The sequence below is a fragment of the Chiloscyllium plagiosum genome, unplaced genomic scaffold (genome assembly GCF_037043375.1).
Source record: "Chiloscyllium plagiosum isolate Xiang-an unplaced genomic scaffold, Cpla_swu_hap1 HiC_scaffold_27, whole genome shotgun sequence".
Classification (NCBI taxonomy): Eukaryota; Metazoa; Chordata; class Chondrichthyes; order Orectolobiformes; family Hemiscylliidae; genus Chiloscyllium; species Chiloscyllium plagiosum.
The window spans coordinates 10485720-10506007 of NW_028270165.1; the positions used below are offsets into that span (position 1 = coordinate 10485720).

The following is a 20288-nucleotide window of genomic DNA, read 5'->3' on the forward strand; positions in this document are numbered from 1 at the left end:
TTTCTGCAAGTATAAATTCTGATACAGAATAGGAAGGAGAAAATACATATTCAGCAAAAAGAAAGCATGAGACGGGATTACAGAACAATGGTGGATATATGGGCAAACAGGAAAGCATCTGTTTCCCTTCCTGAAGACACAGGAACTAACCCTAATCAAAGAGGTCAAAGTGGCCTCTGGATGGAAATAGATGCTGATAGAAGAAAAGATATGCCTAATCAATAATCTATAATAGACTGACGTCAAACACCCTTATGGGAGTCAGAGATAAGAGTTTGTCACGGACAAAACAGGATAAACAGAAGTTGTGGGATCAGTCTGAAGGAAATGAGTGACGTAAGCAAAGCAGGGAACAGACAATGGAATAAGGAAAAATATGGGGATTCAAACTGTATAAATTTCGAGAGTTTGTTGGATTTAGTGTGCATTTTGTCATTACCTTACCTGGTAATGAGACAGGGCACCCACCTATAGGTGTATAAATAAATGGCGGATTCAGATATTTGTCTCGGACTGAAATTATTAAAGTGAGTGAGCTTTTGTTTCTCACAATTGGGGGCTCGTCCGGGATTTTCTTCCATCACCGGGGGGAGTGGCTGGCCTTGGACACTGGGAAGACGCGTCCCGTTCCCCATTGAGGAATGGTCTCGTGTCCCGGTTTGGTCTGCTCCCTTGGGTGACTGATGTGAATCCTATAAGAGAGACATCTGAATCAGACAGTGATAAGAGCTCGATAGAAAATACGGTGACAAAAGGGGCCAGGCAACTCTGTGCACAGACCAAGGTAAGAAAATTGACTTTTAAGTATTGCCTTGGTGGCCGGGTTTGAGTTTTAGTAGTTAATAAGGGACTAACGAAGGAACTCAATATGGCTTGCGCTTTGGGTAAGAAAAAAAGCCTCCGGAGAAACAAAGTAAGGAAAAGACAATGGAAATGGAGGCGGGGTCCCTTACAACATTCCTCCGGAAAGTCCTTTGGGCAGGATGTTGTGGAAATTGGCAAAATAATACTTGTACAAGGAAGAAAGATGATTAAATATTGTTGCTTTGTATGGACTAAGGACTCCATTCTTCGTCCCGCTGTCTTCTGGCCAAAGTACAGATCGGACGAAGACTGGGTTTGTGAATATCTGAGTTTATATGTCAATGTGTGAGAGAGTGAGAGAATGAAAAGAGCTGTACAGCTGGTAGGAAGTTTAACCCTTTGTGATTTGGTTTGAGTGAACATTTGTTTGTTGGTGATTGAATGTTTGTGTTTTATTCCCTGGAGCTTGAGTTCCAGGACTGTTTTGAATCTGATTTTTGTTATGGAAATTTAACATGCTTTCTTTTAAGGTTAAGGATTCTATTGTGATTATGAAGAAAAAGAAAAGGAATGATAACTTCTGTTCTTTTTACAGATCATGACTGCCTTACTATCAGTTTCTAACTAATCTCTTTTATCTTTACATAAAAGCGATTTATGGGGGACAGTTGAAGTTTCAGTTCAACATTAGATTGTAGTAAAAGCAAAATTCTATAGTTAATATCTGTGACCTTGGATTCAGCCATTGTTCATGCATTCGAAGTTTTTTTTTAAAAAAACTTGAGTAGACAAATTCTTTTAAGGCAAGTTCTGATTATTTTACGACTAATAGTATTGTAATTGAGCAATGATTGGTCAGGACTATTTAAGGAAACTAATTCTGGATCTAAATTAAAGGACTAAAACTGGGTAATTACAGTGAATTGCAAAATTGGGAACTGTATGCATTTTGCATTTTAACTATTAAATACTGAAGAAATGAACGTAAATATATGTAAATATATATAAATATATTTATAAGTTCGGAACAGGCTTTGAAGGTTAGTCAAGCATGAATTGATGAATTGATGAATTGGTGTTTGAAGTTATGGGGAGCTAGAAATATTGCAATATTTCTTTAAAAAAAAAGAAAAGGGGAAAAACGTAACGACTTATCCCCTTTGGGAGGTACCCATAGGGGACAAAGAGATTGGGTTTGTAAGTGCCCCCTCACCAGTGGGGAGGTCAGAACATTTAAAAAGGAAATGGAGGTCCTGGTTGAGGATCCGGTGGGGTTGTCTGAACAAATTGATCAATTTTTGGGGCCCAGTCTGTATACCTGGGCTGAATTAATGTCTATTTTGAATATATTATTTACTGGGGAGGAAAGGGGACTTGTACGAGGAACTGCCATTAAAATATGGGACAGGGAACACCCGATTGGAGATGGGGATGCTGGACAGGGAGAGATGAAGTTTCCCCTCAGAGACCCCCAGTGGGAAAACCAAAACCCGGAGCATAGAGAAGAAATGAGGGAATTGAAAGACCTGATTCTAAAAGGAATAAGGGAGGCAGTTCCGAAGTCACAGATTTTGATTAAAGCCTTTGAAATTAGACAGGAGAAAGATGAGACTCCCTCAGCTTTCTTGCAAAGATTAAGGGACTCATTGCGGAAATACTCTGGAATGAACCCTGAGGACCCAGTGGCACAGGGTCTTTTGAAAGTACGTTTTGTGACAAAAGCATGGCCAGACATACAGAGAAAGATACAGAAGATAGAAGGATGGAGTGAAAAACCATTAGATGAATTGTTGAGAGAGGCACAGAAAGTGTTTGTAAAGAGGGAGAGGACAAGGGGGAACATTTGATAGAGGGTTTGAGCGACAGGGGCAGAGATGGAAGTCGCTACAGGCAGGATGCTATTATTGTGGAAAGATAGGGCATTTTAAGCGGGAGTATCCTGATCTACAAAGGGAAGAAAAGGCAATTCCGCTTATGAATTTTGATGAAGAATAGGGGTGTCAGGGGTTCCTGCCCTCAGGGGCCCACCAGGAACCCTTGATAAACTTGAAGGTGGGACCGTGTCGGGAGGAGGTAATCTCCCTAGTAGATACGGGGCAGCACGGACATCGCCGAATTTTAAACCAAAGAAAGTAGAAATGTTTACACGGTCAATTACTGTTTCGGGGGTGAAAGGGGAAGGATTTACTGTTCCAGTATTTGAACCTATGATGATAGAAGGTCCTAAGGATAGGATCACAGGGGAACTGCTGTATATCCCTGATATAGGAAGTAACTTACTGGGGAGAGATTTAATTATCCTTTTAGGACTGGAGATTGGAATTCAGGAAGAAGAATTAGTTGTACAACTGGCAATATTGACAGAGGATGCAGAGAGAGAGATAGACCCTATTGTATGGGCTAGAGAAGGGAATCGTGGAAAACTACAGATCCCTCCCCTTTTAATAAATTTAAAACGGAAAGGGGACGTTGTCTGTGAACGACAATATCCTATTTCCATAGAAGGTAAACGGGGACTGCAGCCAGTAATTGAGGGACTGATTAGAGATAGTTTGTTGGAGCCATGTATGTCTCCTTATAATACCCCAATTCTACCAGTGCGGAAATCTGATGGAACTTATCGATTGGTGCAGGATTTGAGAACATTAAATCGGATAGTACAGATCAGGCACCCAGTGGTGCCAAACCCCTACACGTTATTAAGTCAGATCCCTCATGATCACAAATGGTTTAGTGTGATAGATTTAAAGGATGCCTTTTGGGCTTGTCCCTTGGCGGAGGAAAGATTTGGGACTATCCCCCTATGAAATCTTATTTGAATTACCTTATCTGGGAACACAGGGAGAATTGCCAATTCCCGAAACTAAAGATTTGTTTTTAAAGAAGTATATACTGGGCTTGTCCTCCTCTTTATCTTTCCTCAGAAAACAGGGTCTATTGGCACAGACTCCGCCCCTTGAATTTGCTGTTCATCCCATCCGGCCAGGAGATTGGGTCTTAATAAAATCATGGACAGAGACTAAGCTGCAGCCAGACTGGGAAGGGCCGTACCAGGCTCTTTTGACTACCGAAACGGCAATAAGGACGGTGGAGAAAGGCTGGACTCACTACATTCGGATCAAAGGGCCAGTGGACCCTCCAGTTGAGGAAGAAGTCTGGACAGCCGAATCAACGCAAGACCCGCTGAAACTCAGACTAAAGAGACTTTGAGTAATTGACTATACAGTGGCGATGCGGGCGCGGGATTATTTCTGTAAGATTGTATATTAAGCCTTTTTGTATTTTAGCATAATGATCAGAATACTGGGAATGCTTAGAGTTATGATGCTAGCCCTCTTGGTATTAGGATTTTGTCACATATCATTTTCATATGTATTATTAATGGTTCCTGAGTCTGATAATCCACAAGTAATAGACACTGATATATGTAGCTTAGTAAATTGTGGGAATGTAGCTAATCAGAGACAATACCGCAACTCAGAGATACATCTTAAGTCCTATGGGGATGGCCTCGGGGATGGTACCTGGTATAATGGTCTTGTCACAATACACCGGGCCCCCTTCCGACCAGCACGCGATTGTCCCAATAAAAAGTGTAACCCCATATATTTAACGATAAGAAAAACCACATGGCACGGAGCGGTTTTGGGAGGTGGCACTTATGAGGTACAATTAAATGAAACATTTGGGATTGAAATGAAAGCAAATAGGAAGGAGTTTGTGGGCTGTTGTTTTCGAATTAGCATAGGACAGGGAAAAATAGGTAGAATTACTGGGTAATGAGATACAACCCTTCACCCCTCCCGATGATCCTAAAGTAGTAAAAATTATAGAGGTAAAGGATTTGAAACAGACCATCGAGATAGAGACTGGGTACGGGGATACAAATGCCTGGGTTGAATGGGTAAAGTATACTGTAAAAAGTCTGAACAAAAGCAATTGTTATGCATGTGCCTCCGGTAGGCCAGTGGCCCAGGTGGTTCCCTTTCCGCTCGGGTGGAAGCAAGACAGGAAGTGCATGAAATGTATGATAGCCCTGTACCAGGATGAGACTGCATGGAATGATGGGAATTGTACCTCCCTATCTCTGATGTTCCCTCCCTTGGAGGAGAAAGATGCAAAAGTTCCCCCCACATTTTCCGCCGCAGTTGGAAATCACACGTCATGTGTGCACAGGCGAGGTACAAATCGGTCGAGAGATTTGGGGGAGCTGAAATTATGTACAGAGATTAAGAATGTTACCGAAACGGAGAAGGGAGGGAACTACTCAGCATTAAAGGTTCCCCGAGCGGATCTGTGGTGGTACTGTGGAGGAGAAATATTGAGACCCACCCTACCTCCGGATTGGAGAGGGATATGTGCAATTGTACAATTGGCAATTCCATTTACCCTGGCATTTGAGAAGGAAAAGATAGTAGGGAAAAAGGGAAGGGGTAAAAGATTACTGTTAGATAATTCTTTTGATGACAGGATTTATCTTGATTCGGTAGGAGTCCCGAGGGGAGTACCTGAATTCAAAGCTCGTAACCAGATTGCAGCAGGCTTTGAGTCAGCTCTCTTTTGGTGGGCAACAATTAATAAAAATGTAGATTGGATAAATTACATTTTTTATAATCAACAGCGATTTATAAATTATACAAGAGAGGCTGTTAAAGGAATATCAGAACAGCTTGATGCGACAAGTAGGATGGCATGGGAAAACAGAATAGCCCTTGATATGATTTTAGCAGAGAAAGGGGGTGGTGGTTTCCATCCTTACTTCCCTGATAGTAGTAGTCGGGGTATTGGTGGCCATTGGCTGTTGTGTCATACCCTGTATACGAGGGCTCACCCAGAGGCTGATTGAAACAGCCTTGGTGAAACGAATGCCCCTGAGGGGACATTTGACAGAGGAACTTTATCAACTAAATAATAAGGAGATGAGTGAGACTAAGATGGATAAAATCTCTGAAATGATGCTTGCGAATTTTGGGAACAATGTTTAAAAAAGAAAGAGACAAAAATGCAGAAGATAACAGATTGTAATGAAAAGAAAAAGGGGAAATTGTGGGATATAAATGAATTAATGTTATTTCTGCAAGTATAAATTCTGATACAGAATAGGAATGAGAAAATACATATTCAGCAAAAAGAAAGCATGAGACGGGATTACAGAACAATGGTGGATATATGGGCAAACAGGAAAGCATCTGTTTCCCCCTTACACGGGGACACAGGAACAAACCCTAATCAAAGAGGTCAAAGTGGCCTCTGGATGGAAATAGATGCTGATAGAAGAAAAGATATGTCTAATCAATAATCTATAATAGACTGACGTCAAACACCCTTATGGGAGTCAGAGATAAGAGTTTGTCACGGACAAAACAGGATAAACAGAAGTTGTGGGATCAGTCTGAAGGAAATGAGTGACGTAAGCGAAGCAGGGAACAGACAATGGAATAAGGAAAAATATGGGGATTCAAACTGTATAAATTTCGAGAGTTTGTTGGATTTGGTGTGCATTTTGTCATTACCTTACCTGGTAATGAGACAGGGCACCCACCTATAGGTGTATAAATAAATGGCGGATTCAGATATTTGTCTCGGACTGAAATTATTAAAGTGAGTGAGCTTTTGTTTCTCACACTAACAACATCCTTACAAGTCGTTTCTCAACCCTTTCAAGTTTCACAACATTCTTCCCACTGAGTGATCCAATAGGCTGTGAACAATGTATTTTTGTTGGGGTGTAAGAGAGGGCAATTCTTAAGGCCAGTTAACTTTCACACTGTTTTTCTTTCAAATCTTTCCCCACTTACCCTACACCTATGCCCTCTCGTTTAGGACCCCGACCCTGGGGAAAAGATATACAAAAGTTGAGCAGCCAAACAAATGCAAAAGGACTAAGAAGTCGAGCCACAGATGGGGAAAAGAAAGTGGCTCCCGCCTTTTTTCTCCTATTGGCAATTGGACACTTCAAATCTGTCAGTAATACCACCTCCCAGGGTCTCCAGCGTCTCTGTGGCAGCAAGCACTGCGCATGCTCCTCGGAGCCAGCAAGAAAACTGCGCCAGCTGCTCGCTGTCCGCGCACGCGGCTCGCGCCCTTCTTTTGATGGGCCAATAGGAAGCACTGGAGGACCGGAAAGAGACTGGTCCTCCTGCCAATCAGAGCGCCCCTATTGTCTGAATGCGGAAGTTGGAGCATGAGTTTCGGAAGTTGCTGTTGTTGCTCCTCTCTCTCTGAATCAAGATTGAACTTCACCCTCGATTGCAACTTCCTTCCTCTGTCCAACATCTGTGAGTACGGCACTCTCTTTTCTAAATTCTGAGCTTCAGTTGTTGACTTGCAGCAACTGAAAGGAAATGGGGTGAATCGGGGGTTGGGGGAACAGACTCTGCAAGCGTTGGTTCAGGTCTGTGTCCTCATTGGCAAACGCATTACCACAATGTGATGATTTTGCCTTTGCTGTGGAAGAAAATGCAGAAAAAAAGGTGCATTGTTTAAATGGTGATATAGTGGGATGTGGACAAAGTGAGGACTGCACATGCTGGAGATTAGAGTCGAAAAGTGTGGTGCTGGAAAAGCACAGCAGGTCAAACAGTATCCGAGGACCAGGATTGTTGGTGATTTGGACACGAGCCCTTCGTCAGGAATGATGTGTGGATGTACAAAGGGGCGTCAACATCCTTCCACACCAGTCACTGCCAGTTGTCAGACTGGCAATCAGCAAGGCAAGTGGTATATTAGCAAGAGTTCAGAAGTTGGGATTGCTTTCTGTGATCAGGCAGCCATTGAATATATTCAAGCCTGCGTTCATCTGATTTCTGAACAACAAAAAAGTGGATGGTGATGGGGGAAGGCAAAAATAATGGTTTTAAGACCAGTACAGAACAGTTACAGAGTCATACAGCACAGAAACAGACACTTCAGCCCAACTAGTCCATGCTGAATATATTCACAAACTAAACTAGTCCCATGTAGTTTGGCCCATATCCCTTTGAACCTTTCCTACTCATGTACTTATCCAAATGTCTTTTAAATGTTGTTACTGTACCTATATCCACCACTTCCTTAGGACATTGATTTCACACACAAACTACTCTCTTTCAAAAAAAGGTGTTCCTCATGTCTTTTTAAAATCTTTCTCCTCTCTCCTTAAAAGTTTGCTCCCTAATCTTGAAACCCCCATCTGAAGGAAACAGCACCAGCCACTCACCTCATTGACAACCCTCTTGGTTTTATAAACTTCTCAACTTCCTGTGCTCCTGTGAAACAAGTCCCAGCCTATCCACTTAGATGTCGGTATATTCATATCCAGTTATGATCTGTTCAGTGCTGGTGCATGCTCAAAAGACCAAATGGCTACTCCTGCTCCCAATTCTCTCACACTGTGTCCAAGACAGCAAGAGACCATAAAACATAGGAGCAGAAATTAGGCCATTCAACCCATCAAGTCTGCTCATACCACACACCGTGGTTGATAAGTTTCTCAACCTCATTCTCCCACTTCCTCCCCGTAACCCTTGATCCCCTTGATACTCAAGAACCTATCTATCTCAGTTTTAAATACCCTCAGTGACCTAGCCTCCACAGCCTCATGTTGCAATAAATTCCACAGATTCACCACTCTCTGGCTGAAAAGTTTCTCCTTTATCTCCCTTCTAAAAGGTCTTCCCTTTTCTAGTCTCTGGTCTCTCCCACCAATGGAAACATCTTCCCAATGCCCACTTTGTTTAGGCCTTTCAATGTTCTGTATGTTTCAATTATATCTCCCCTGAGTGAGAGTGTGGGCCTGTGTTATGGACTAAGCCAGACCACTCAAAACATTCTTAAGCAGGCAGCCCCAGACCTTAACTTTGCAATTTGATTTGGTAAGTGCACAGTGAAAATTACCTGGAGTAAGTTAGCTCGGTTGACTACTAGATTTTAAAACAGACAAAAATTTATTCACAAAATTACACAATGAAACATAAAGATCAGAATAACTAACCCCTACAGAACTCAGCCTATCCAACTAGACTCAGTTATGCTGTTCTGAATATGCACAACAGTCCCAATAAGCCAACTCCCTTTGAAAACCAGTATAAATGGAACACATGCTTATAGGTTGAAGTTGAGAGGCGGAAAAGAGAGAGAGTTTCCACATAGCTCCCTGTTGAACTGCCAACCAGTTCAACACTGAACTAAAACTGCTCAGCTCACTCCCCTTTCTTTATACAGGTCACTTCTAAAACATGACCAATTTGGCCTGAAGTCACACCTGTTTACATAAAAACAAAAGGCCTTTCAAAATCTGTTTCATCCACATTCAAACCAGACTGATCAGAACTCGGCCGGTTTATTACCTCTCTGAAAAAGTCATGGACAGAGTCTCCTTGAGCCAGGGAAAAGCTTTTAGTCAAAAAAGGAACTAGCTTTGTGCCACCTGTTAATCAGCATGAACCAGACCCTTCAGGATGAGGTACAGCAGGGATTAGGTTCAGCAAAGTGAGATTGGAGGGAGTGTGTGTGAGATGGAGATTTTCAGCTTCCAGGGAATAAGAGAGGAAAAAGAGTTTGCTGTAAATTAGAATTGATCGGATGGGCCAATGGACCGAGGAGTGGCAGATGGAGTTTAATTTAGAGAAATATGAGGTGTTGCATTTTGGTCAAGCAATCCAGGCAGGACTGGCACAGTGAAGGGGAGTGTCACAAAACAGATCTTGGAGTGCAGGTTCATGGTTCCTTGAAAGTGAGTTTTAGGAGATCATGGAGCGGCTGTACAGGACATTGGTTAGGCCACTTTTAGAATACTGTATTCAGTTCTGGTCTCCCTGCAACAGGAAAGATGTTGTGAAACCTTGAAAGGGTTCAGAAAGGTTTTTCAAGGCTGTTGCCAGAGTTGGAGTGTTTAAGACACAGAAAGAGGTTAAATAGGCCGGTGAAAATTTTCCGTGGAGCACTGGAGGTTGAGGGGTGACTTTATAGATGTTTATAAGGGCAGGATAGGATGAGTACCCAGGGTAGGGGAGTCCAAAACTAGACGGCATATGTTTGCGGTGAGAGGGAATGATTTAAAAGGGACCAGAGGAGCAACGTTTTCACGGAGGGTGATGGAGTCTGATACAATTACTACAAAATTTCAAAGGCATCTGGATGGGAATATGAAGTGGAAGAGCTTAGGAGGATATGGGCCAAATGCTGGCAAATGATTTAGATTAATTTAGGATTTGTTGGCACAAATGAGTTGGGTTGAAGAGTCTGTTTCTGTGCTTATGACTCTAATCATCTTCGGTGAAAGCAGATGTGTGGTTGTGAAGACTGGACTTTCAGAGCAGCTTTCAAAGATGTTTTGCCTTGTCTGGGAACAGAAGAAGTTGCAATGAAATCTTTTATTTGTGAGACAGCAACTGAATGAGTGAATACATCTTGGAAAGTGAGAATTCATTGAACTGTGGGGATGAAGCCCTACCCTATCCAGTCATTTCTGCTGGTAGATGAGACTCGGACTCAATAGGGGGAATAGATTTAGGACAGAGATGAGGAGGAACTGCTTTTCCTGGAGCGTAGTGAATCAATGGAATTTTCTGCCAAGGAATCAGGAGAGGCAGCTTCATTAAGTATATTCAAGACACAGTTGGATGGGTTTTTGCAATGGTAGGGGAATTAAGGGGAGTTGGGACAATGGAGGTAGGAGTAGCTGAGACGATGGATAGGTCAGTCATGAGCTTAATGAATGGCTGAGGAGGCTCGATGAGCCAATGGCCTACTCCTGCTTCTATTACTATGGAACTATAACCCTGCATTTCTCATGGCTAACCCACCGAACCTGCACATCCCTGGACACTCTGGGCAATTTAGCCTGGCCAATCCAAATCAAGGCTGGTGAGCAATGTCGTGATGTGGAAATGAACATCAGAGAATGCTAGAAAGGGACAAGGAGAGTAAATATACCAGCAATCAAAACTGGATTCTAAAGATCACAAAAATGGAAACTAAAAACGGTGTGTCTGAATGTGTGCTGCATTGTAACAAAAGCGAATGAATTGACTGCACACATTGAAGAGAATAATTATGATCTGAGACTCCTAATGGAGACATGGCTTCAGAATGACAAGGATTGGATCCTGAAAATTGAGGGGGGTAGTCAAATGGAAAGTAAGAGAATGGGAGAGGTGCTAATGAAAGCACTGATCACAGGGTAATCTGGTGTCAGCTCGGATTTCAGGTCCTGGTTTCTCTGTCCTCTGTTGATTTTCCTGTTCCAACAGAGTAAAATGTGGGTCTGCTCTCAGCTCTGCTGGATTTCTGCTGAAGCTTTGACCCCACCCCCACCCCTTTACCCCTTCTGGAACAATAAAACATTGTGAATTGAGACCCAACCCACAATCTCCCAGTCTCTCAAACCAATCAGACACAAGAGTGTAGTCATAGCATGGAATCAAACAAGAAAAATGAAACAAAGTTAAATATATAGGTGCTCGTGCTTAATTAGATTAGATTCCTATAGTATGGAAACAAGCCCTTCCACCCAAAAAGTCCACACTGACCCTCCGAAGAGTAACCCACCCAGACCCATTCCCCTATATTTACCCCTATCTAATGCACCTAACATTATGGGCAATTTAGCATGACGAATTCACCTGACCTGCGCAACTTTGGACTGCGGGAGGAAACAGGAGCACTCGGTGGAAACCCACTCAGACCCGGGGAGAATGTGCAAACTCCACACAGAATCAAACCCAGGTCCCTAGTGCTGTGAGGTAGCAGTCCTAACCACTGAGCCACCATGCTACCCCCAAATGTTTGTTCATTAGGAACTAAACCAGAAATAGAGATTTCCCAGGATTCTTATACTGCCCTACTTGAGGAATACTCTCTCCCTTACATCTAACTATTAGTACCCAGCTATGATTTACAACAATATTTACACCCACGTAAATAAAGCATTTGTTATCGTACAGACATAGAGATATACAGCACGGAAAGAGACTTTTTCTCTCCCTCATGCATGCATGCACACACATAACTGACAGGAAGTTCTAGGATTTACATATTATTGATACCTGCAACCCATTCTAAACGATGAAAGACTTAATCCAGGTCTGTTCAATATATCATTTCAGTGGCAGGACACTGTAATGTTTTTCCATGAATTCTGTGCCTTATGATCTTATTCTCCACAATCACCTGATGAAGGAGCAGCGCTGTTAACACCAGTCCTTCCAAATCAACCTGTTGGGTGTTTGATATTTAACTTTGTCCAGGTTAGGTTGGATTGGCCAAGCTAAATTACTCATAGTGCTCAGGGATGTGCATTAGTCAGAGCACGAGGGGAATGGGTGTAGGTGGGTTACCCTTCGGAGGGTCGGTATGGACTCCTTGGGCCGAGTGGCCTACTTCCACACTCTGGGAATTCTCTGAAAGGAAGGGATTACCCAATTGCAAACTGCAGGGCAGCGCAGGCGCAGTGCGCGGAGCTGTTGTCGGTCTTTCCCCGCCCCCTCGCTTCATATATGACGTCATAACGCGGAAGTGGCCCTGTCCGTTTCAGAGTGAAACTCCCTCCCTCTGGGCAACTCTTCTTCCTGGGAGGGAGTGGGGGTAAAATCTGTTCAGTTCGAGCAACTGGAGTGATTCTGCAAACTCAGGAATGTGTTTTAATTACCCGGGTGAGGAGGGATGGGATGGGGCTGTTTTCCCTCCCGCGCCAGAGACTAAGGGGTGACCTTATAGACTTTTTATAAACGCATGAGGGGCATGGATAGTGTAAATATACAAGGTCTTTACCTTGGGATGGGGGAGTCCAGAACCAGAAGATAATAGGTTTAAGGTGGGGGGAAGATTTAAAAGGGACCTAAGGGGCAACGTTTTCATGCAGAATGTCATGTGTGTAAGGAATGAGCTGCCAGAGGAAATGGTGGATGCTGGCATCTGGATGGGTGTTTGAATAGGAAGGGTTCAGAGGGATATGGGCCAAGTACTGACAAATGGGACTAGATTGATTTTGGGTATCAGGTTGGCACGGAAGAGATTGACCGAAGGGTCTGTTTCTGTGCTGTGTATCTCTATGACTCTGGCTTTCTACTAATATATGTACAGTTTCTCTCTGTTGGTGTTAATGCTTTGATGTCTCCTTTCCCCCCACTTCCCAGAGACGTTAATGTGAGAACCGAGAGAGAGAGAGTGAGATGGTGCTTTCAATTTTGTGGAATAACTAAAGAAAAGAAAGTAGAAATGCTTGTTCTGAATTTCTACCCTGGACTGACACTGATGACTTTTGTAATCTCTTTTTACAGAGTATTTGGCGATCTGAGGACGGAAGTTTCAAAATTAACAGATGAAGGGCTTATGCCTGAAACGTCGACGCTCCTGCTCCTCAGATGCTGTCTGACCAGCTGTGCTTTTCCAGCACTGACTGTCCAGTAACTGCAGTCCTCACTTTGTTGTCAATGTCTGACTGCAACAATGTTTGACTGTGATTCTGTGAGAAGGAGCAAAGCTTTTTGGTTCCTGTTTGAGTACATTTTCAGCATCGGTCGGTCTGGGTGAGTGTCCCGACTGTTGGCAGCGCATTGAGTGTGGAGCCAGAAACAGTTGTACAGCCTGGAAAGAGGAATTCACGGTGAGGAGGGGCTCTACACGCATTTGTGTACAGCTGAAGCTTCGGCCATGGAGAAACCTGAGGAATCCCACCCCGTGGAGGAATCGTGGAAGTGTGGCGACTGCGGGAAAGGCTTCCGTGCTCCATCTGCCCTGGAGATTCATTGGCGCAGTCACACCGGAGAGAGGCCATTCATCTGCCCCAGGTGTGGGAAGGCCTTCAGCAATTCCTCCGCCCTACTGAGGCACCGATGGGTCCACACCGGGGAGAGGCCCTTCAGCTGCCCCGATTGCGGGAAGGACTTCAGCTATTCTTCTGACCTGCAGACCCACCGACAGGTCCACACGGGGAAGAGGCCGTTCTCCTGCGCTGTGTGTGGGAAGGCCTTCAGCACCTCCTCCATCCTACTGACCCACTGGCGGGTCCACACTGGGGAGAGGCCATTCCCTTGTTCCGAGTGCAGGAAGGGATTCACTCAGGAGGGCAAGTTGCGGACTCACCAGCGGGTCCACACTGGGGAGAAGCCTTTCAGCTGCCCCGAGTGTGGGAAGGCCTTCAACGATTCCTCTGCCCTTCAGACCCTCAAGTAGGTCCACACACAGGAGAGGCCTTTCCCCTGCACAGAGTGTGGCAAGATCTTCAGCAATTCCTCCTCCCTGCTGAAGCACCAGCGGGTCCACACAGGAGAGAGGCCCTTCAGCTGCCCCGAGTGTGGGAAGGGCTTTACCCAGGCGTCGGTCCTGCTGATCCACCAGCGGATCCACATAGGTGAGAAGCCTTTCTGCTGCCCTGAGTGTGGGAAGGGATTCACTCAGATGGGCAACTTGCGCACGCACCAGCGGGTCCACACGGGGGAGAAGCCCTTCATCTGTCCCAAGTGCGGGAATGCCTTCAGCGATTCCTCCACCCTGCTGAAACACCAGCGAGTCCACACGGGGAAGAGGCCATTCCCCTGCCCCGAGTGTGGGAAGGCCTTTAGCAATTCCTCTGACCTGCTGAAGCACCAGCGGGTCCACACGGGGGAGAGGCCATTCCCCTGCCCCGAGTGTGGGAAGGCCTTCAGCGATTCCTCCACCCTGGTGAAGCATCGGCGGGTCCACACGGGGGAGAGGCCCTTCAGTTGTCCCGAATGTGGGAAGGGCTTTACCCGGGCAGCCACCCTGCGGAGGCACCAAGCAGTTCACGTGCAATCGCAGGGGGCGACTGAGTGCCATTATGGACTGGGCTATCAACCCAGTTCTGGAACTCCCAGGTTTGAATCCCACCGCAGCAGATAGTGGATTTGGAATTCGGTCAGAATCTAACAATGAAACCATCGGGCGGGATGGGGGGGAAAGCCCCATTCTGATTCATACCCTCCATACTGCATGCAACTAATAGGATATATTGAACAAACCTAGAGTCCTTTTAGGGAAGGAAACTGCTGTTGTGGCAAAGGATTCACTCCGTCGTCCCGGCTGCATCCTTTACCCGGTCTGGCCTACACGTGACTGCAGACCGACAGCAGTGTGGTTGACTCCACCTGCTTCCCCCGACTTCTTTCCCTCCCGGCAGTTGGGCGGGGAGAAACTTACTTGGAGACAGGGTCTGGGTTGAAATCGCTGAGTGAGGCAATACTTCCTCCGGGTTAAGGCTGTGCCAAGGATCCAATTACAAAGGGACAAGTCAGTGGTGACCAATAGTAAAGAAAGTGGTTGGGGTGCGGGTGTGCTTTGATCTTGAGCTGTTTAAAAAGTAGCTACTTTTTCAACACCTGGGGGAATCTGGAGCTGTAACAAAGTTGGGTCACAATAAAGGTAACCTGAACTTACTGCTGGGCTCAGACTTTGAAAGCTTTGAGCTCCAACAGATTTTTGTTTTAAAGCTGCTCATTTCTCTCAGCCTCCTGCACTAAGTTTCCAATGTCGTGTATCAGATGGAGCAGTGAATGAGTATCGTTAGAAATTGTAAATTTTTCAGGAGTGTAGAGTGCGTTGTTTCATCGTCATTGTAAAGTTTACTGGCAGCACCAAGGTGTGGGCTGTGTTCGCGAGATATGATGTGGAAATGCCAGCATTGGACTGGGGTGGATAAAGTTATAAATCACACAACACCAGGTTATAGTCCAACTGGTTTCTTTGGAAGCACTAACTTTCGGAGTGCTGCTCCTTCATCAGGTAGCTGTGGAGCAGGATCATAAGACACATATTTTATTGCAAAAATCACAGTGTCATGCAACTAATAGGATATATTGAACAAACCTAGAGTGCTGTTAAGCCATTCATCTTTTAGAATGGGTTGCAGGTTTTAGTTCATTAATACGTAAATCCCAGAACTACTTTTAAGTCATAGTCTTGAGATGACTTATGGTTTTTTTTAAAAAAAGTGATATCTTAGCTCAGACAATGCATTACAGGTGTGAGCTTCGAGTCTATCAGTATCCCAATCTTGAATCAGACTGGTTCTATTTCCAAAATAGGAATTTATAAGATTCTGTGCTTTTTGAGCAAAATTGAATGTATCTGCAAATATAATTCTGCCAAATTCACCCCATAGCGTTGTCCATATGTGTGCATGAGAGTGTGATTGTGTGCATGTCAGTTTGTGCATGCGAGTGTACGTAAGACTGTGTGAACATTTGGTAGAGTGTGAGTGTGATGGAGTATAAGCCTGAGAGAGTGTTCGAGGGGGTGGGGTGTGTGTACATGTATGTGACTGAGAGAGGGAGCGTGTGTATGAGAGAGGTATGAATAAAAGCGAGCAGTTGCGTTTTGCTAAAACAAGGAAGGGCAGGACTTGTACAGTTAATGGTAGGGCCCTGGGTCATGTTGTAAAACAGAGACATTGGGGGAGTTAGGGTACATAGTTCTTTGAAAGTTGCATCATTGCTAGACAGGGAGGTTAAGAAGGCATTCAGCAGCATTGCCTCCACTGTTCACACCATTGAGTTGGGACATCTTGTTGAGGTACAGAATGTTGGTGAGGCCACTTTCCGGTTCTGAGTACAGCTCTGGGTGACCCTGTAAGAGGAAGAATACTATTAGAGAGGGTTTGGTAAAGATTTACCAGGACTGGAGGGTTTCAGTTGCAAGGAGAGGCTGGGACTTTTTTCATGAGAACACAGGAGTTTGAGGGGTGCGCTCACTGAGATTTATAAAATCATGGAGTGGAGGTAAGGTGAATAGAAAGGGTCTTCTTAGTGTAGGGGAGCTCAAAGGTAGGAGGAATTTTTTTAAGGTGAAAAGAGAGGTGTAAAAGGAACTGGGGAGCAACGTTTTGACAGAGGGTGGTTTACATGAGGAATGAACTTGCTGAGGAAGTGGGAGATGCAGGGACAGTTACAGCGTTTAAATTACATTTCGATGGGTACATGAAAAGAAAGGTTTAGAGGATTATGGGCCAAATACAGGCAAGTGGGACGAGTTCACTTTGAGAATCCATGGATGATTTGGACCAAAGAGTCTGTTTCTGTGCTGTATATCTCTCTGAATCAGAAGTGAAACCAGTAGAATTCTGAAAGGGGTTTGAAAGGATAGATGCAGATAAAATGTGCCTTTGTTGGGGAGGGTCACAGAATCCTGACAATGTGAAAGCAGGCCATTCGGCCCACCTATTCCACATTGGCCCTCCATACTGCATCCCATCCATACACACCCCCTTACTCCCTATTTTCCATGGCTAATCCACCCGAACCTGCACATCTCTGGACATTGTGGGTAATTTAGCACTGCCAATCCACCCTAATCTATAATTTACCTTCTCAAGAATGTAATCTAAGTACAGAGCTTTTCTAAGAAAAATGTCAGTCTGACTGGACATTGGGACACAAACAGAATTCACACCTCTCTTCGAAAAGCTCTGCATTTCAATGGCATTCTTGAGAAGGTAATTAAAACCAAACTCTGGGATTAACATACCAAAGAGCAGAAACCCATTCTAAAAGATGAAAGATTTAATCTAAAATTGTTTAATGTATCACATTTCCATAATAATTGACTCCTTTGACTATAAATTCCGTGACCATGATCTCATTCTCCACAACCACCTGATGAAGGAGCAGTGCTCCAAAAGCTAGTGCTTCCAAACAAATCTGTTGGATTATAACCTGGTGTTGTGTGATTTTTAACTTTGTCCATGGAAACTCATGAGTTGTGGGACTGGTAACAGTTGTCATTTTGTGATCTGTTCCAAGTGAAATTTATCCTCTGCGCAGGCACAGGTGAACAGTCTGTTCTTTGACTTTGGGGATGACCAGGCTGGCAGTTATTAAATGCTTATGTTAACCAGCAGAAGCAAACTGTAGATCAGCAATCGTTACTCTTTAGCCCTGGTCATCCTGTTGGGTCAACAGAGAGAGAGAGGGAGAGGATGTCACATCTAAAGTGCATATAGAAAAGTTGTTTTGCTTTTTCAGTCAGTTGAGTTGGTTCTGCACTCAGATGAGAGTAGATACTGCTTTTAATGGATCATAATTGAACACTATGATGGAACACCTTAATTTCAAGGAACGCTGAAAGGGCAAATTGAACTGTAACCTTGAAGAGAGATGTTTTTCCATTTCTAACCTTGGATACCCCAACTGAGACATTTTTACTGATAGCTCCATAATCATTTTAATGCTGGATTTTTTTCAGGGCAAATAATTTCTGGGAGAAAATTTCTATCCTGGGAAGGCAGGGAAATTTAAAGAAAAGGCTGTTAAAAGCATTTTAACTGTGGCCCCACGAGCTCTCGTGGGACAGTGCATTTGCTATAAACATTTCAGAGAAATTCTGTCTAACTGTTGGACTGAAAATAGTTTCCCCATTGAATGTTAAACAGCTATTGAGAACATTGCACATTATAAAGTGCATTCCTGAGGAATGGAGGAGGATTGAACTTGCCAACGTGAACCACATTTTGCAGAGAGAGGACATTTCTCAGGATCGAAGAGGTTGATAGAAGTCAACAATTGTCAAATTATTTCATGAAAAGTACAGCTGGTATGGGGAGATGATTGGGGATCACAGAAGAGGAGTATCTGTAATGAGCACATAGAAACAAACCCTTCAGTCCAGGCCGACCAGATATCCTAAAGTAACCTAGTGACCTATTTGCCAGCATTTGGCCCATATCCCTCTGATTCCTTCCTTATTCATGTCCCCATCCAGATGCATTTTTTTTTTCTTCAGAGAATACTTGGGTGAGAGCCTAGATATTGCTATTGCTCATCCTTTCCCTTCGTGCTAATTGTAGCTGGAGAAGCCTGAAATCTGAAAAGGATTTCCTGAAAAAAACATTGATTGAAGGTTGGGCTCAGTGATGGATTTTCTAAAGCTTTGCTATTGTAGTTTTCAATTTGCCAAAAAAACTTTCAGTCATTGTTGTCCAAGACAAAGTAGATATTCATTTAAGATATAATTGAGATATATATGTTCTTCACAATGTTTTTCCTTCATTACCAGTGATTGTCTGTCATTGGTACATTGAGCATCATCTTTTTGTGATTCAACAGATATGATTTGAATTGAATTCTGTAAGATGGTTTTGTATTTTATTTAATTTTGTGTTAAAGATTTCCTTTTCATGACTTTATTAAAATATCTTAATGTATTATAATGAAGCAGCTAATTTATTCTGAAATTATTTCAATTAGTTGGTCAATTGCCAAATAATAGCTGCATAACTGTTGTCAATATTAACACCCAGGAAAGCTATTTTGTTTAATATATTTGTAAAGATCTTATCAAAACTATAAAATTGTTTTTCATAGGAAATAAAATTTGCAATGTTTTATTAAATGGTTGAAAGTAACTTTGCACTTAATTGCTCTGTTTGGGATTAAACATTGTGACTTTGAAAGATTATTTTTATCAGAGTTTATGGTGAGTGTATTAACAAACGAATGTTGCCATTTTCTCTTGAATTACCTCAAGCTCAATTTGAAATTCTTGAATGAGTTGAGTAAGGGGTACAAAGTGAATATTTATTGCACTTTGCTGAAATTCTCTGCACTGCCAATGTATTTGATTAAACAAGATATGTATCTCTCTTGATAACTTTGTATTTCTTTGATATTTTATTTGTCAGTGCTAGTGCCCAAACATCCTAAATAAAAACGTTTTGGCATTTGGTGAAGTTGTGAATTTTCAGTCTGTTTCACAATTAAAGACACAACCAATCTAAAGATTAAATACATATAACAACATCAAAGAGATTGTGATAATAGAAAGTCAACATGTAGAATTGCCAATGAAACATAAACCGTGGCTGCTCTGAATTTGGTACAGACTGAATATCAATTGAAATGATCAGAATTAGTAGACATGATGGCATTGTGCACAAACTGTGTGTAGTGTGAGTTCAGAATTTTTCTGATCACTTAATTCTGACACATGCAGTGATGGCAGCACCATAATCTGTTTTATTTGTTCATGGACTGTGAGCATCACTGGCAAAGCCGGTATTTTTCATCATCCCTTATTTTCCTTAAATATTGGGTGAGGACAAGATGAGGTTGAGTTGCAAGGTCTACTGGCTTACCCTGTCCCCGACAAAACAGAGACTTTGGCAGGAGAACAAAAATTGGAAGTTTACTTAAATATTGATCCTCTCGTTTATCTCTCTCAAAAGGCAATTGTTTGGTCCATCAAATTTGTAATGGATCTTTTATAGAGTCATAGAGATGTACAGCACAGTATTCTTCCAGTAACAGAGTGACCAGAAGTGTACTCAGTACTCTAGAAGTGGCCTCACCAACATCCTGTACAACCTCAACATGATGGGCCAACTCCTATACGCAGTGGGGGGAACAATAAATGCAATGGTGCTAAATGCCTTCTTAACCACCCTGTCCACCAATGATGCAACTTTCAAAGAACTATGTATCTGAATGCCCCTCCACCTCAATGTTTCTCTGTTTCACAACATGATGCAGGGCCCTACCATTAACTGTACAAGT

At 43.3% G+C, this 20288-nt stretch overlaps 1 protein-coding gene, 1 long non-coding RNA gene and 1 pseudogene across 3 annotated transcripts in view; 2 read left to right on the forward strand and 1 right to left on the reverse strand.

Annotated features, from left to right (window-relative positions):
• LOC148143074 (uncharacterized) overlaps window positions 1-20288 on the reverse strand; it is a 312271-nt gene that overhangs the window by 208837 nt on the left and 83146 nt on the right. The window lies entirely within an intron of this gene.
• Window positions 124-6378, forward strand: LOC148143081 (uncharacterized). Its single transcript, XR_015751113.1, has 2 exons — window positions 124-784; window positions 3729-6378. It is a non-coding gene; the product is annotated as an uncharacterized LOC148143081 (long non-coding RNA).
• On the forward strand, window positions 6986-19461 carry LOC148143082 (uncharacterized; annotated as a pseudogene). Its single transcript, XR_015751097.1, has 2 exons — window positions 6986-7082; window positions 13065-19461. The product of XR_015751097.1 is annotated as an uncharacterized LOC148143082 (transcript).